We start from the raw sequence: 18328 nt of genomic DNA, 5'->3' as shown, positions 1-18328 counted from the left end.
TTATTAGTTAATTTTCGTAATTATTTATTGATATAATTGTAATGGCTCATTTAAACATGGGCAAAAACTTGTGTGAGACGGTCTCACGGGTTATATCTGTGAGACGGTCTCACGGGTGATATCTTATTTGGGTCACCCATGAAAAAGTATTATTTTTTATGCTAAGAGTATTACTTTTTATTGTGAATATGGGTAGGATTGACCCGTCTCACAGATTATGATTCGTGAGATGGTCTCACATGAGACTCACTCTTAAACATGATATTTCACGCCCCATTACGAATTACTTAAGCTAATGTCTCTGGTTCTCTACAAGAGACAAGTAAGAATCATAGGAAAACAACTCATTTTCATTTATTATTATACCTTTGGTTCTTGTTTCTCGTAGATCATTGCAGGGTCAAGATTTGTCTTCATGAGTCAGAGGGACGATATTTGGGAAATTATCCATCTTCATGTATACACGAGTCTCGGACACTCTAGTTCCGTGCTGAAACTAATGGTCTCTTAAATTCCCAAAGTTTTTCAAAAGTAATGGAATTTTTTACTCGAGTTCATAAGAACTAATAAAAAAATCGAGTGATCATTTAAATATGTTTTATTCATTTTTTTAAACTTTGACACAACTTGAAATTCTCATAAGAAATTTTGGGTTTGTATGTAAAAAAAAAAAAAAACTGTTTTTTTTAATAAAAAAATAACCCTATATTTCATAATTCAATAAACAGTAAAAATTTATTTTTAAAAATAAAACATACAATCGATCCATTGGCTTTATTTTTTATTTTTTTAAAATGATAATAAAAAAATATCCTACATTATAAACAACACATACGTGCCAAAGCCATCGATTGGATGCCGCGAGGAGTTGAGCTCGGCCGAAGACAAAGGAAGAAGTCTCTCTGTCGATTTCTCTGGCGATCACATTAAGCCACCTTTGGGCTAGGATGGGCTCCAGCTCCATCCAAATTTTACAATTTTGGAACCACCCAAAAGGCATCATACCAATGGAGATATCAATCCATCTTTATTAACCCATGATATTTTTCTAGATCTTCCAATGTGGAACTTTGGTTGCATCCCAACATGATTTATCAATGATTTGAATTTTGTGCATAATGACTTAAACGATGTATCAAACTTTTTGTTTTCGATTAATGTCCATATTATTCTTTGGTGTTTGTCAATGTCATTTTTTTTTACCATTGGGTTTAAAAAATGATGTGAAGTGACTTTGGCTTTTGACCACAATGATTTTTAAGAGTAAAAAATTTGAAAAATCTTTTTTGGAATTAAGATAAGGCCATACATCAATTCAGTCTATGGGTGAACAAAATATCGATTTCAACCCAAACAACTTATCGAGCTGAATTAAAATAAAAAATCAATTCAGGAACCTACGTTTTGATTGATAGGTATTTATTTATTTTTATCTACGTCGTTTACTTATTTATCGAATCTGATATATGTAATTAATTGACAGCTTGATTCGTCTTGTTTTAACTCGTCCTGTTTCTACAGCAACGGAACGAGCATTTTCATCAATGAAACTTGTTAAAACAACTCTTTGTAACAAGATAGAAGCATAGTTTTTCAGAGATTCTATGGTAATCTACATCGAACGAGATTTGGTTGAAAAATTTGATAACGATTTAATAATTAATGAGTTATATTCTAAAAAGAATCGAAGAGCATAATTTTAGTAGTGTTTTAGCTCCATGTTTTTGAAATGTACTAAATATTAAATACCCTTGTTCTATGTTTTCATGAAGTCAATGTTTACATATTTTTTTTTTAATTTTTTTGTTAATTATTTATTTTATTAAATACAGTATGGGACGGAGCCAGCCTCAGATAATTTTGAATCCTGGCTCCGCCCTGCATTAAACCTAATAAGTAGTATTCATATTCAGCGGAATCTTTCATTGACATACCACATTGGATCTGAATTCTAGCTTAGTTTTGTGGCTTAAATCAAGACATCTCGGTCCAGATCACTACATTCTGCAGCCGCAGCAAAGACGAATCTCAAAGATGTAGCTGCCAAATTTGATGAGAATCTCAACGCCTTCAAATCCGATAACTTTGAGTCTGACACATATGTCCAGTCCAAGTGTCACTCCCTCAACGAAAAGGTTTCCCCTTTTTATGTTTCTCCTTCTTTATGGTGTCAGATTTTGTGATTTTTGCTGCTTATTATTTTGTTATAAAATCTCTTTAACGATTTTTTGGTGAAGATATAAATAATTATATCAACATGATAAGTAATTTTTTTAATCTTGCAATTGGTAATTATAAGAAAGAATTGTTTGAAACTTATTAGAAATTATCCATTCATATTTATTATTAGCCATACCATTATAGTTTGATTGCACTTGCTTCCATTAGTTTAGATTGTTTTTGTGGGGAAACCATGGCAATGCTTGTTTATGTTTTCCGGAGAATCTTATCCAAATATATCCATTTTCTTTTCAGACAATACATTGTCTTCTCATTTCATTCTTCCTTGTACAATTATGATGGAAAATTAAAATTTTCATTTCTTTGAAAACTAATTTCATTTTGTTCTTATGTTTTGATACTATACATTTTTTTTTCAAATTGTAAAATAAACGTATTAAATATATGTGTGAAAAATGGATAGAAAAGTGATGACGTATTTCATTAGTACACTTGGCAGTATATATAAATACATAACCTCTGTAATTAGCTTTTAACAATAAAAAAGGTTTTTTCTTCCGCACCGATGGAGTTTTTTCTCCCTTGTCTAATATGGTATCAGAGCAGGTTGGTATCGCGATTCTGATCCACCGTGATCCATCATCTTCTTCTTCTTTTTCCTTCATCAATTGCTTCCAATGGTGAAAGCAACAATATGGCAAATAATCAGCCCAATCGCATCATTCTGGAAGACTCGAGTAGTCCATTTTTCCTTCAAAATGGAGATCATCCAGGATTATTGCTTGTATTGCATCAATTAACAGGTTCAAACTACAATACTTCGAGTCGATCTTTCTCTATGGCGTTAACTGCTAAGAACAAGCTGGAATTTGTTAATGGAGATATAATTCGGCTGCAAGTTAATGATCTGTTGTATGGATCATGGAATCGATGCAATAACATGGTGATATCATGGATTTTGAATTCAGTTAGTAAAGAGATTGCAGATAGTTTGATGTATTTTCCTACTGCACATGAAGTTTGGGTAGATATGAAAGAACGGTTCCTTGAAAGCAATGCTCCGTGTACTTTCTAGATTAAGAAATTGATGACCGGTTTGCATCAAGGATCCAAGGATGTGAACACATATTATGCGAAATTACGCATTCTCTGGGATGAACTGAAAGATTACCAACTTGTGGCAGCTTGTACTTGTGGCTCTATGAAGGAATTGACGTCATACCATAATCAAGAGTGTGTGATGCAATTTTTGATGGGACTAAACGAATCATATGCACAAGTTCGTGCTCAGGTGTTGATGTTAGATCCACTTCCTATGATTTCGAAGGTATTTGCGTTGGTTGTTAAAGAAGAAAGACAACGTTTCAATGGTCTAAATTCCTCAAAAACAGTTATAGATCAGACGTTGTCTCTTTCATCGCTTGCGACAATTGTGATGCAAAAAAGATTCTCGAGTGCAAAAGGACGAAAGAATGATACAATTGTTTGCTCGCACTGTGACTATACTGGACACGTGATTGATAAATGCTACAAGCTTCATGGCATCCCCCCGGACATTTAAAATTCAATCAACCACAAAAGAAGGGGAGAGTATATGCATGTCAAGGTGCAGCTCTGGAGACAGCAAGTTCTTCAATTGACTCCCTAACTACGGGCCAACGCAGACAACTTATTGAATTCTTAAGCACTAAGCTTCTGGCTGGGGTTGGATCCATTCAAGACTCACAACATCATCAAGGACCTACCGTGTCTTGTTTCAACGGTATCAACTCTCTATATCATTCTTTTAACTCTATATCACGAACGAGTTGGGTGCTAGTTACTGGGGCAACACACCATATTTGTTGCACTTTATCTTCTTTCCATTCTTATAAGGCAATTGACTCCAAAGTCATTTTACCAAATAATTTCGTTATTCCAGTCACACACATTGGAACGGTTTACTTATCAGTTAGTCTCTATCTTACTGATGTGTTGTATGTTCCAAACTTCCAATTCAATTTGCTCTCTATCAACTCTCTCACGAGTCAAATTCCACGTTCAGTTTCCTTCCTGAACAATGTTTGTCGAATTCAGGATATTCTTATTTTTTATAGGAAAAACTAATTTATTATAATGATAATAAAGTCTACAACAAGTGGATAAGAATCCCCACATTAAAAGGGAATAAAAACAAGATTACATGGCCTTCTTCACGACCAAACATATTTCCAATCCCTAACTAAATCCGAGATAGTAAGATGTCTATACTCTGGCAATACTATCGAGCAACTGACGACCCTGAATTTTATTTTTTCCCAGACTTCATCCAATGTCTCCGACTTCTCTTCAAATATTCTTGTGTTTCTTTCTAACCATAATGACCAAAAAGTGCAATCCATTATCATATACCAGAATCTCGTATGTCGTCTCCCTGTTTGCAAACTTTGTTCCATAATAAACATGTATTTTTCCTTTTTCGGAAATGTCCATTGAAAACCCATCTCTTTTAGCACTTTTGTCCAAATGTTAGTTGAGAATGAACAATGCAATAACAAATGATCCTGATTCTCCTCATCTTTTCGGCACAGGCAACACCATTGCGGGCACAGAACACAGGTCGGCCACCTTCTTTGCACAGAATCGCAAGTTTGTAATTTCCCCAATGCCACAATCCATGAGAAAAATTGAATCTTCGGAGGGACAGGTACGTTCCAGATATTGTGATAGAATGGAAAGGACTGGAGATTTGAAGATATGAAGAAATAATTATAGAATGATCTAACAGAAAACAATCCTGAGGAGTCCCCCAACAACCTTCTGAAATCCCCAACACCCCACTGACACCGGACGGTATTTAAGACCCCTAGTAGTGCAGCAAACTTGCTCTCTTCTATCTCGGTTAAATTTCTCCTAAAATGAAAATCCCAATGGATAAGAGAGTTGCCACTCCTATTAGTGACATCTACAAAACTAATGATTGGTTTATTAGTTACAGAAGAAATATGAAATAAAGAAAGAAAACGATCTCTAAATGGGACCCCCCCCCCCCCACCCCCAACCACTCATCCTCCCAAAAACGAACGATGTTACCCTCTTTGAACACCCCTCTCACTAACTGATGAAAAGCCAGTAAAGATCGAGAAATTCATTTCCAAGGACTTCTGAAAGTCGAACTCACTGCCAACCCCAAGTCCCATCCATTATCTTTAAAACCATAAAGACTGCAAATGACTTTTTTCCACAGATTCCCCCTTTCCACCGAACCTCTCCACCACCATTTTCCAAGAAGTGCTCTGATTCTTAGGCAAATATTTCCCAACCCCAGCTCGCTACTGTTGGTTTGCACACTTGCTCCCATCCTACTACATGACAATGATTTTCCCCGTCGGCTCCATCCCAAAAGAAATTCCTCATTAATTTTTCCATCTTTTGTGCCACCTGAATACGCACCCTGAATAACGACATAAAATAAGATGGCATGACACATTAGACTGCTTTAATCAAAGTGAGCCGACCCCCTCGACAGAAAAGACTTTTTCCAACTTGCCAACTTTTTTCCCATTTTTGATAGAACCGGTTCCCAAAAATCCATAGCCCTAGGGTTTCCTCCCAAAGGAATCCCTAAATATTTGATCGGAAATTTCCCTCTTTTGTACCCAATTGCAAGAACCAATTCATCAATTTTCTTTTCCGACCTATTAAGTTAGCATAACTCAGTTGTTGAAAGAAAGCATCGACATATATTAAATGTTGCGTGTGCTCTCTTATTCCAATCAAATGTGCCACTGGTCTACTGGAGCGATTGTGTTCTTACTGCTGTGTACATTATTAATCGCATACCATCTTCATTTCTTTTTCCTAAAACACCATTTGAAATGTTGTATCATAAATGCCCCTTGTATGCTCATTTGAAGGTCTTCGGCTCCATGTACTATGGATCTACTCTCTTATCCTCTCGCCACAAGTTCTCCCCTCGCTCTATAAAAACTGTTTTTCTCGGTTATCCACCCGAATTCAAGGGATATAAACTCTTAGACCTTGACACGAATTATACATATATTTCTCGGGATATAGTTTTTTCATGAAACTATATTTCTTTTCAAGGATCTTAAAGAACCCACTTTTCCTGATTTCTTTTCTGATAGAGTGTTGCCCTCCCATACTCCTCTTGTATCCTCTGACTTTTCCTTTATTTTCACAAGCTCTCAACGCCCTGTTACTCGGCCAGCCCATCTTCGTGATTATCACTATTTTGTTGCTACCTCTTCTCCTTCCTTTTTCACAGCTTATCCTCTCCATTCCATCCTTGGTTCAAAAAATTATCTCCCTCGTTTCATGCTTTTGTAAATAATATCTCATCCATTGTTGAACCTGATAGCTTTTCCCAAGCTATTGTGATTCCTCAATGAAAACAAGCTATGGTCGAAGAGCTTAATGCTTTGAAAAACAATGGGACACGGTCTATCGTTTCATTACCACCAAGAAAATCAGTAGTTGGATGTCAGTGGATTTACAAGGCAAAATTTTCTGCTGCTGGAACATTGCAGCGTTATAAAGCTCGTCTTGTTGCTAAGGGATATACGCAACAAGAGGGGATCGATTATCTGGAGACTTTTTCGCATGTTGCCAAACTAGTCTTTTTCAGGTCCTTGTTGGCCATTGCAGCTATTCGTGGTTGGTTCTTACTTCAACTTGATGTTAACAATGATTTCCTTCACGGTGACTTGCAAAAAGAAGTCTATATGTATCTGTCTCCAGGGTATGTGGAGAGGGGGATAAATTGCCCAGAGGCGCTGTTTGCAAACAGCACAAGTCACTTTATGGGCTTAAGCAAGCTTATCGGCAATGGTTTGAAAAATTTTCATCTACCTTGCTGAATATTGGGTTCAAACAATCATAGGCGGATCATTCCATTTTTACCAGAACTCGAGGAAAAGATTTTCTTGTATTGTTGGTATATGTTGATGATATAGTGATAACAACTAATTGCGAGCAAGAAGCATCAGATTTGAAAGTTTTTTGGACAATAAATTTCGTCTAAAAAAGATTTGGGAGTCTTGAAGTTCTTCTTGGGTATAGAAGTTGCGAGATCACGAGAAGGGATATCAATCTGTCAACGACACTACGCTCTCAAATTACTCACAGTTTCTAGACTTCTCGGGTGTAAACCATGGTCCACACCTATGGATGTTAATCAAAAGTTGTCTCAAGATGAAGGGGAGTTGATTTCCGATCCAGCTTCGTATATGCATTTGATTGGGAGAATGTTATATCTCACAATTACACGACCTGACTTAGCTTACGCCATGCATAAGCTGAGCCAGTACGTTTCAAAGCCACAAGTTCCTCATATGGAAGCTGCAGTGAATGTGCTCAAATACGTCAAAGGGACAATTGGGCAAGGTTTGATATATAAATCCAATTATGATCTCAAGCTTAGAATCTTCTCTAATGCAGATTGGGCTACATGCTCGGACACACAGAGGTCGGTCACTGGATTCTGTGTTTTTCTTGGGGAATCCATGGTATCATGGAGGTCTAAGAAACAACAGACTTTCTCTAAATCGTCCGCAGAAGCGGAATATCGCTCCATGGCTTCATCCACTTGTGAGATATTGTGGATCATATCTTTAATCAAGGATCTTGGCATCATATGTGACGGACCAACTGTGTTATTATGTGATAGTCTAGCTGCTGTGCACATCCCTTCTAATCCTGTTTTCCACTGAGCGCACTAAGCACATCGATATTGATTGACATATCGTCCTAGAGAAGGTCCAAGCAGGCTTGATCAAACTCATGCATGTTTCCCCACAGTTACAATTATCCGACTTGTTCACAAAACCTTTGTTGGCTTCTCGCTTCCATAGTCTTTTGTCCAAGATGGGCGTGCATAATATACACGTCTCATCGTGAGGGGGAATATTAAATATATGTGTGAAAAATGGATAGAAAAGTGATGACGTGTTTCATTAGTACACTTGGCAGTATATATAAATACATAACCTCTGTAATTAGCTTTTAATAATAAAAAAAAAGTTTTTCTTCCGCGTCAATGGAGTTTTTTTCTCCCTTTTCTAATGTTTATTCTTATGTTTTGATACTATACATTTTTTTTTCAAATTGTAAATAAACGCATGAAAAAATCACGTAACCAAACATATACCATATTAGCCTATTTACATCCTGAAAATTTATTTAGCATACTCTCAATAAAACGGGCGGCTTCTTTTTAGGAGTTGGGTTGGCGGAGAAGAAATTGGGAAATTTTCAGTGATTTCCCTATGTGAAAATCATTAATGTTTATTATAATTTTTGTACAAAAAATTTTAAAAACGAAATCTAGCTGGATTGGATTCAGTAATTATGGGGCCAAACCTCCTTTTATGATTTTGTGAAAATCTGTTATAGATATCGTTCTCAACAACCCAAATAGAATTCATTGGATCTATGTTACATGATGCAACTTGTCTTTGTGCCACTTACAGTTCTTGGTGATTTGGAAAAAATATGCATGCTACAATTGGTTATCATTTGATGAAAAAATGGTTGTTAGTTAATAATCTTGGCAATTATCTTTGACAAAATGGGGAAGCATGTGGTATTCCCATTGAATTCAGTAGCATTTGGTGCACCAATATTTGACCATTAGTTTTGAAAGAAAAAATCATGGTTGTTATTTAACATGTATAATGGTTGTTATTTAACTTGTATTTATTTAGGACTTTCAAGCCTTGTGGTTTGCACGTGTGATGACATATTTATTAAAAGCCCACAAGGCACGCTCACAGGCTCAAAGGTCAACCTTTTCGTCTCGACTCACACACTATTGTAACCCTTTGAAAAATTGCATGCCTTAATGATGAAGCCCTATCACTGGGTGCCTTAAGGTTCAAGCAACTTTTGTAAACATACCTTAAAATTTAATTATAGGAATATGAATATAATAATGACTATATATTTAACCATTGTTTAGTAACTTGTTAAGTAAGTAATGGATTATGCAATAAGATTCTACATAGATTTTTATATTGTACTATGTTGTTTTCTGAGTGCTCCATTCCAATAGACCACATATCTTGCCTTGCGCCTGGGCTCGACTATACCAATGCACCATGAGCATCCATGACCGTGTTAAGTGTCCTCGTCAGCTTGATTTCCTTGAACTGTAGAATATACAAATTGATGATGACAAACAATTTCTCGATGTAGAGTAATTGAACAAGCATGGTATCCGCAGGTTTTGATGGCATCTAATATCTATGCTTATTTCTGCTCAGATCCGGTTCTTTCAAGCTCGCAATTTTATAAGAATGTGTGGTTTTTCCAGGAATTGATACATATACTTTTGGTTTTTCCAGGAATTGATACATATACTGTTGGATGATTTCCTAGGATATGGTATATTTGTGTACAAATTTTTATGATTATATTTAGACAATTAGTTTTTAGAGAGATTTTACGAGTTAATTTGTTAGTTTTCTTATTAGGAATATCTGTTTACCATTTTGTTTAAATGTAGAGTCTATATTAATGTACAAGCACTATACGTAAGAATATGCATGAATTATGACACAATTCTTTGTGTGTTTTTCTGTCAATTTGGCATCAGAGACAAATCAAAGATGCTAAGGATGAAATTCGCTTATGAAAAATGTCTAAGGCCTAGAGTTCCCTGCCTCCTCCATCCGAGACTCAGCTTATTCGAAACCCATCTGAAAATAAATCATGACAATTTCCTTCGATGGTCTCAATCAGTTAGAATGTACAACAGAGGGAGAGGCAATATTGGTTATATTACAGGTGAAACAACAAAGCCTGATGCAAAAAACCACGCCTATGCTACTTGGGATGCTGAAAACTTAATGGTGACGACTTGGTTGGTCAACTCCATGGCCGAAGATATAAGTGTGAATTCTTTTTGCTGTTCAACAGCCAAGGAGTTATGGGAAATGTTTCGCAGATGTACTCAGATTTAGGGAATCAATCCCAAGTGTATGAATTAACCCTACCTTACAACTTGGGGGAATTCGCCAAGATGAGAATTTTGTGACTACATATTTCAATTACCTTAAGAGAATTTGGCAAGATTTGGACTTATTCAATGATTACGAGTGGAAATCACCTGATGACCACAATTACTATAAAAGGATGATCGATGCTGGTCGCTTCTTAAGTTTCTTACAGGATTAATAATTGAATATGATGAAGTCTGTGGCCTAATTGTTTGGAGGAACCCTATTCCATCCATTGGAGAAGATTTTGCTGAGGTGCAGCGAGAAGAGAGCTGTAGACAGGTTATGCTAAGATAAAAAGCAGCTGCCAAAATGGAATCTATTGAAGGATCAGCCTTGGCCATTCTTGAAGCTCATGCTATCTGTAAATCCTTCCAGAACCATCGTGTAGGAGACAAAACTATCCGCAATTGTGAATATCGTGGAAAGCCTAACCGTACACAAGAAACTTGCTACAAGCTGCATGGAAAACCATAAAATGGCAGGCTGGAGAAATCGAGTACTCCTACAGTAAATGAGGCCGTGGCACCCCTCATTCTGCAAAGAGGAATTAAATCATCTTCTAAAATTGCTACAATCTTATTCAGCACCTAATGTTCCTATCCGTTCTAGTTGCACAAACATGTAGTAATTCTTTGGCGCTTTCTGCCCTTAAAAATATCAGCTCTTGGGTATAGATTCAAGGGCTTCGGACCCTATGACAATCAGTTCTCACTTATTTGACTCTTATGTTCCATGTTCTGAAGTTGAAAAGATTAGAATAGTTGATGACAGTTTTTCATCCATTGCAGGCAAACGACTCATTAAAATTTGAGAACATATTACACTGAAATCTGTTTTACATGTGCCAAAACTTGCCTGTATTCTTCTTTCTGTCAGTAAATTATCTCTGATTGTTCAGCTTTCTTTCTTCCTACCATTTGTGTTTTTCAGGACCAGAACTCGGGGAAGATGATTGGAACTGCTAGAGAAATGAATGAATGAGTTGTACTACTATGATGAAACTGGTTGCTGGAAAAATAAGGCTTGTGGATTAGTTAGCTTTAGTTCCACTTCTGTCAATGATTGAGTGATGCTATGACAGCCGATTAGAACATCTTAGTTTTATGTACCTCAGACACTTATTTCCTGCATTATTTAAAGGAATTAATTATTCAAAATTTCATTATGAAGCTTGTCATTTTGCTAAAGATCTTCGTGTTTCCTTTCAAGCAAAACCCTATCCTGCCTCAAAACAATTTTACTTGATTCATAGTGATGCTTGGGGACCATCAAAGGTTATAACACTCTCTGGAAAAAAGATGGTTTATGACTTTTATTGACAACCACACAAGAATATGTTGGATTTATTTACTGGAAAAAAATCGGAGGTTGAACAAAGGTTAAAGATTTCTATTGAAAATCAATTTCAAACTAAGATTGGCATTTTAAGATCTGATAATAGCACTGAATATTTCAATCAAAGTTTGGGAGAATTTCTTCTAGAAAAATGAATTATTCACCAATCAACTTGTTGAGATACACCGCAACAAAATGACATTGCAGAAAGAAAAAAACATACATTTACTTGAGATTACTCGAGCCATTATGTTTTCAATGAATGTTCCAAGATATCTTTGGGGGCTGCTATTTTAACTGCATGTTACTTGATAAATAGAATCTCGTCTCAAATTTTGAAATTCGATACACTTTTGCAAATCTTAAAAAGTTACTTTCCCATGTCGCGCATCACTACAAACCCTTTAAATTTTTTTGGCTATGTTTACTATGTGTATATACCTAATGTTTTCCAGTACAAACTTAATCCAACATCTGAACAATATGTTTTCCTATGCAGTGCTTCTAATAAGAAAATGTATAAATCTTTTAACCATGTCATTAATTTTTTTTTGAGAGCATGGATGTCCAATTCGTTGGCGATTAATCATTTTTTCAGAATATTATCTTCAAGGGGGATCATGGTGGTTGAGGGATATAATTTTTGGGACAACGTAAGTATGTTCTTGACTTACTCAAGAGGAGATTTACAACCAACGTAAGTATGTTCTTGACTCTGGATTCGTTGGAAAGCTGAAATATTTTCTCCGGATGGAATTCACCAGATCAAGAGGGGATTTACAGTCAATGTAAGTATGTTCTTGACTTACTCAAAGAAACAGGGATGACTGCTTGTAAGGCAACAAATACTCCAACTGAACCTAATGTTAAGTTGAAAGCTGCAACACCAAAATGAAGTGGTGGACCAAGAACGTTATCAAACATTATTGTGAGTCAGTTCATGCACCCGGGCCTACTCATTCCGAAGCTGTGTTCAGAATCTTATGATATCTCAAAAGGACACAAGGGAAAGAAAATAGAGGCCACCGTCATGTGAGGGCCCATACGAATGCAGATTGGGCAGGCGATGTCAATGATAGAAGAACTACCTCAAGATATTGCACCTTTGTTGGAGGTAATCTGGTCACTTGGAGAAGCAAAAAACATAATGTTGTTGCCAGGTGTAGTGTTGAAGCATAATTTCGGTCTGTTGCACATGGTTTGGCAAAGTGTTGTGGATAGAGAGGCTTTTGGAAGAGTTGAAGATTCCCATACCAGAACCAATTAAAGTCTATTGTGACAACAAAGCGGCTATTTCTATATCTCATAATTCAGTTCTACATGACAACACAAAACATGTTGAAGTGGATAAGCATTTTATTAAGGAAAAAATTGACAGCGGTGTATTATGTATGGCTTATATACCTACCACGAGTCAAGTGGCTGATATGCTCACCAAGGGCATTCCTAAAGCACAGTTTGAAAAATTTGTTGGCAAGCTTGCTATGAGTGACAGATTCAAGCCAAATTGAGGGGAGTGTTGGAAGATTTCGTAGAATACTTGATATTGTGTACAAGTTTTTAAGATTATATTTAGATAATTAGTTATAGAGAGATTTTAGGAGTTCATTTGTTAGTTTCCTTGTTAGGAATATTTGTTTCCTGTTTTGTTTAAAAGTAGTGTCTATATATTAATTTACATGCACTATACATAAGAATATACAAGAATTATTACCCAATACTTTGTGTGTTTTTCTGTCCATTTATACATATACATGTTTTGCAGGAAATTAGACAATTATGCTCGTATCTTGTGGATCTGAAGAGAGCTTCTGCTGAAGAAATGTGCAGAAGTGTATATGATAATTATACAGCTTTTATTCGGTGAGTTTTCTCTCTCTTATTTCTTATCTATTTGTAGATTATATTATGGATCTGGAAACTGGAAAAAAGCCATCTGTATCGCTTTAATATCTATTTTTCAAACCAGATACTAAATCACAACTTTATGTTAACTAAATGATTGACTTTATTTCGTCAAACAGTACAAAGTAGGATGTTAGAAATTTTATTGTACAATGAGAATCAGTACAACTACCAGCCAAGCACTAGACCATTTGGCAACAGCCGCATCATCCAGGCTCTCCTTTATACTAAATGAGTTTTCTGTATGGGCATGCGCACTTTCAGCCCTTCTTTTCCTTTCAAAAAGATTGGATGGTTGTTCGTATCCCCGCGATAGATGCTTTATTGAATTTGTTGAACTTTTTTCACATTAATTATTGCAGTGTGCATAGCTGTTGTCTAGTGCTCATTAAAGCCATCTAAAATTCTTTTTTTTTTATACCTATTTTACAAAATTTGCAGTACATCCAAAGAGATTTCAGATTTAGAGGGTGAGCTTTCCTTTATGAGAAACTTGCTAGTTGCTATCCACCCAGGCAACCATGGTTCATGGTTTAGCTGAGGGAGTTTATATGAAATCTGTATCAGCTTCAGTTTCTGACAACTCTAGGGGGAATGGTTTATCTGGAAATGAATTTAGAGAACCTTCAGATATTGAGAAATGGTCAGCCGCATTTCCTGATTTCCTTGATGTTTTGTTGGCTGAAAGGAGAATTGATGAGGCTGTGGTCTGTCTTGATTAAGGAGAAAGCTTATTGTCTGAAGCTAAAGAAAAGAAAAAACTAACTCCAGCGTTGCTTCTGTCACTTCAGACGACTATAATTCAACGCAGGAAAAAGTTAGCTGATCAGCTTGCTGAAGCTGCCCTTCAACCTTCAACACGGGGTATTGAGCTTCGCACTGCAATCTCTTCTCTAAAAAAGCTCGGGTGATGGCCCCGATTTATGGATCGTGCGCACAAGGGGGCGGTCTATTGTGACTTTGAGGTTCGTTAGGAGAGAATTTCTCGATCTCTGGGGTTGAGGATCATTGTAGGAGAACCTCAGATCTCTTACCACAAGATTATGAGTAATTTTTCTTCTCTGTCATTTTTTTGATTCAGTCCTCCAATATACAAGAAGAGTTCGTAAAATAGATAACTTATACTAACAAAAATAAAATATAACTATATCCTAACTCAGAATCCTAAATATGAGAATTATCTCATTTATTCAAAGTTAACTAGAATAAAGATAATAATGAAATAAAAGATAATAGTGTTAGAGTAGATGCCCTACAAGTCAACTGTTGACTAGGGATTTTATTGACTCAAGTGTAATAAACAATCTTTATTTTAATATAATTTATTATTTCATGGTTTGTTATTTCATTGTCTGTATACCCATGTTATCAAACATAGATAAAGACCTTGATTATACTTTAATATAAATGAATCGTAATTCGATGTTGAAACTCGTTTGTAAACACTGTATGATCTAAATTCGTTCCTAGTCGATTCAGCCACCTAAAACATGGATAAAGGTCGCTTGAGCTCGAGAATAGCATCTGTGATGTTGTGTACTGTGTTTCTTAGTAAGGGCATAGAGATGTCCAAACATGCAGATGGGTAGTCATATGATGATTATACCGAAAAACCCTCCCTCGGACTTTCCAAGTGGTTATCATTCATCGAGAGGAATAAGTCTGTGGTTATGATTGTACACCATTAGTCCTTACGACCCGGGACAACACTGAGGCTCTATATGTTAGGGCTGTGCTTTGACTCGTTTACCTGACTCCAAGAGAGTCATCAGGTGGACGAGGTTGGTACAGTTGCGACACATATAGGAGCCAGTACATTGTAGTCGGGGATTCGTCGCTCACCTACGGGTGTTGATATCCTATGTGATCTAATGAAATAATAGTGCATGGAATCTCTGGCCAGAATACCAGATGTACGTTGGAGAAGGAGTTCTCCAAATAGTACACGCGATGCCACTATTATAGTTATCACATAGTTATCGAATTAATATGCAACCCTCGATGAACCAATGGTTGCAAATTCGATCGGGATATATGAGATGAAGGGACCGTACTGTACGTTAATCATAATCGACTGGTTCTTGCAGGCACTAATGGGTGCAATCAGAAATAAGTTCTGACATTCTTGATCAAGGTGTTGATGAAAAGAACGGAGCTAACTAGGGTAAGCCCGAATAAAAGATTATGTCCTGAATCACAAAGAGTTGTGAACCCAGGGCTAGTTGTATCCCTGAACCATTGAGGGTCAGACAAGTACTGGATTGTTTGGTCCCGTTGAGAGAATAAAATCAAGAAGTTGAATTTATATTATATAGTAAATTCAAGGAGTTGAATTTATGATAATTAAATTTTGAGAGAATAAATTCAAGGAGTTGAATTTATAAAAATTTGAGAATTTAATTTATTAAACTCAAATGTTGGGTTTATTAAATATTAAATTTTGGAGGTGATAAAAATTCAAGGAGTTGAATTTATAATTTAAATAATAAATTCAACTGTTGAATTTATAATGCATTTAATTTATTAATGTAATAGCCAAGCCTGGTGAACGGTACAGTTTAAGATTTCGTATGATTATTGTTATTTGGTTAAGTGTTAGTATAGTGTGATGTTAAGAGTTGTGATTATGGGTTATAGTATTGTTGGTTATTATTATTTTGTGGTGTTGTTGATATTAGCTGATGTGTAGTTGTATTGTATCAGCGTTGCGATTCGATCTTTGTTGCGTAGAGTATTTTGTTGGCTACAGAAGTGACCGCACCCGCACTCAAAAGAGGACCACACTCGCGGTCATTATTTCTGATTTTTGTGTTGAAGTGCCGAAGATATACCGCACCCGCGGTCAGGAAGCCACCGCACCCGCGGTCCTTAATGGAGCGCACCCGCGGTCGTCAATCATGGATTTTTGGATGAGATGTCGAAGGCATAGCGTACCCGCGGTGCAGAAGGCATAGCGCACCCGCCGTCTGTGAATAGTAGAAGCGTGTTTTCGGATTTTAAGTGTTATAAGTGGTTGAGTTGGCTCATTTCTCTCATTTCCTTCCCCTCATTCTCGATTTTTCTCTCTAGGGGAGCTAGGGTTTCTTCATTCTTTCATTTCCTTTCTTTGATTCAAGCTTGTGGTTGGATTATTGTTGAGAGAACTAAGTTATTTTGGGTTCAAGGAAGCTAAGGTAGCTTTTGGTGTAATTTATTCTTGGTTTTGGTGTTGGGAGAAACCATGGGTTTGTTGGTGTGTTGGTTTTATGGATTAATTGATATGAGTTTTTGATTATTGAGATGTTGATGGTGTAATTTATGGTTTATTGTTGTAGGTGGTGTACCAAGAGTTTAGATTCAAGTGTTCTATTGGTTGTAAGTGGAATTTCATTCCTTGTGCTCACATGATAGTATATGTATTGTGTTTCAATGGTTTTAATGTGTTATTCCCTTACCATTTGATTCATATTATATATTTATACACTTGATTGTATATTGGAGGCAATTGAATGTCTCAATTGTGATAAAGGGAATACAAAGATAGAGTATGCAAAGTGTTTGTTGAAATGCCAAAGAGAGAGTTCAAAATGATTTTTGGATTGATAGATACATAGTCAGAGATTGCATGCAATTAGTTAATCAACGACCATAGGCTTATATCCCTCAGAGTTATCGATTTATATCGATGGGATATAGGTACAGAGACAGAGATACTATATAGATATCAATCCAACAGAGAAAAGAGAAGTACCATCTTATTGTTATATTGCTATGTTATTCATGTTCCAAGAGTTGATGGTATTTATTGATTTTAAAGCTATGTTTTCAGAGTATGATATGTACATTGTTATGTAAGAGTTCCACTTGCTGAGTTTTATACTCATTTCAGTTAATTTCTTGTGATGCATATAAGAGCGACGGGCCGGGACGTTGATTGTGGGCCGGAGTCATATGCATATCAAGATAGAAGAAAGAAGATTATTTTGCAAGCATTTTGTACATGATCACAAGAATGATATTTTGCTTTTTGTTATATCATTTTATTGATCATGTGTATACTTTTGATTATTTATGAAATGTATTTTGAATCCTTCTTCCATTATATTTTATTAAAACGAGTCAGAGGTGTCACAATTAAGCTCAAAAGTTGAGTTGATTAATTAATAAATTAAAATTGGTGGGAAGTATATTTATGGGCTTGTAGGAGTACAAGTCGAATATACATAATGATTAAAGTTTAATGGACTTGAATTAAATTAATTAAACTAGTTGGACTAGTCTAATAAATTAATCAAGCTCATTAATGTTAATTATATATTTTTAGGTCTGGGTTATATATATATATATATATATATATATACACACACACACACACATACACACACACACACACACACACACACACACATATAAGTGAGATGTCAAAACCCTAGCCACTACTCCCAACCATTTTCGAGAAGCACCCTATCAAACCCTAAGAATTTTTCGGCCCCCTCTTGTGTGGAAAGGATTTGAGCCGTCTCTCAAAATAATTCTCTCCTACGATAAATATCTTCCAATATTTCTAGTACAATTTGGAAGAGGATCAATCTATTCAGTCGTGGACCTGATTAGAAGGAAGGAAAGGAATCTCTTGAAGAAAGTTCGTAGGGATTCATCAAGAGCTAGATCAGTAATACCGGATCAGTTGGTGCCACGTGATTTATTCACAAAAGATATAATCTTCTAAACATCCTATGAATGTTTTGTTAAATCATACGAGCGCCTAAAGCAAAATTATTTTGTTTTTCAAAATAAAATAAAAATTTTCAAACTTCCTGCTGCGTTTGGGCGTGTAGAAAACCAGATCCAACAGTGGTATCAGAGCAAGGTTTTCTGAATCGTATGATTTTAAATTATATTGAATAATTTGTTTCTAACCACACAAG

The 18328-nt window shown here is 35.9% G+C and overlaps 1 long non-coding RNA gene across 1 annotated transcript; it reads left to right on the top strand.

The window, feature by feature from the left end:
- Positions 1 to 1922: 1922 nt before the first annotated feature.
- On the top strand, positions 1923 to 14521 carry LOC140809656 (uncharacterized). The gene is made up of 3 exons (XR_012113147.1): positions 1923 to 2135; positions 13282 to 13379; positions 13863 to 14521. It is a non-coding gene; the product is annotated as an uncharacterized lncRNA (long non-coding RNA).
- The last annotated feature ends 3807 nt before the right edge of the window (positions 14522 to 18328 follow it).

Source organism: Primulina eburnea, chromosome 13 (genome assembly GCF_022965805.1).
Source record: "Primulina eburnea isolate SZY01 chromosome 13, ASM2296580v1, whole genome shotgun sequence".
In the NCBI taxonomy this organism is placed as follows: Eukaryota; Viridiplantae; Streptophyta; class Magnoliopsida; order Lamiales; family Gesneriaceae; genus Primulina; species Primulina eburnea.
Note: the sequence above shows the minus strand (reverse complement) of the source record. Positions and strands in the feature narration are given on the sequence as shown.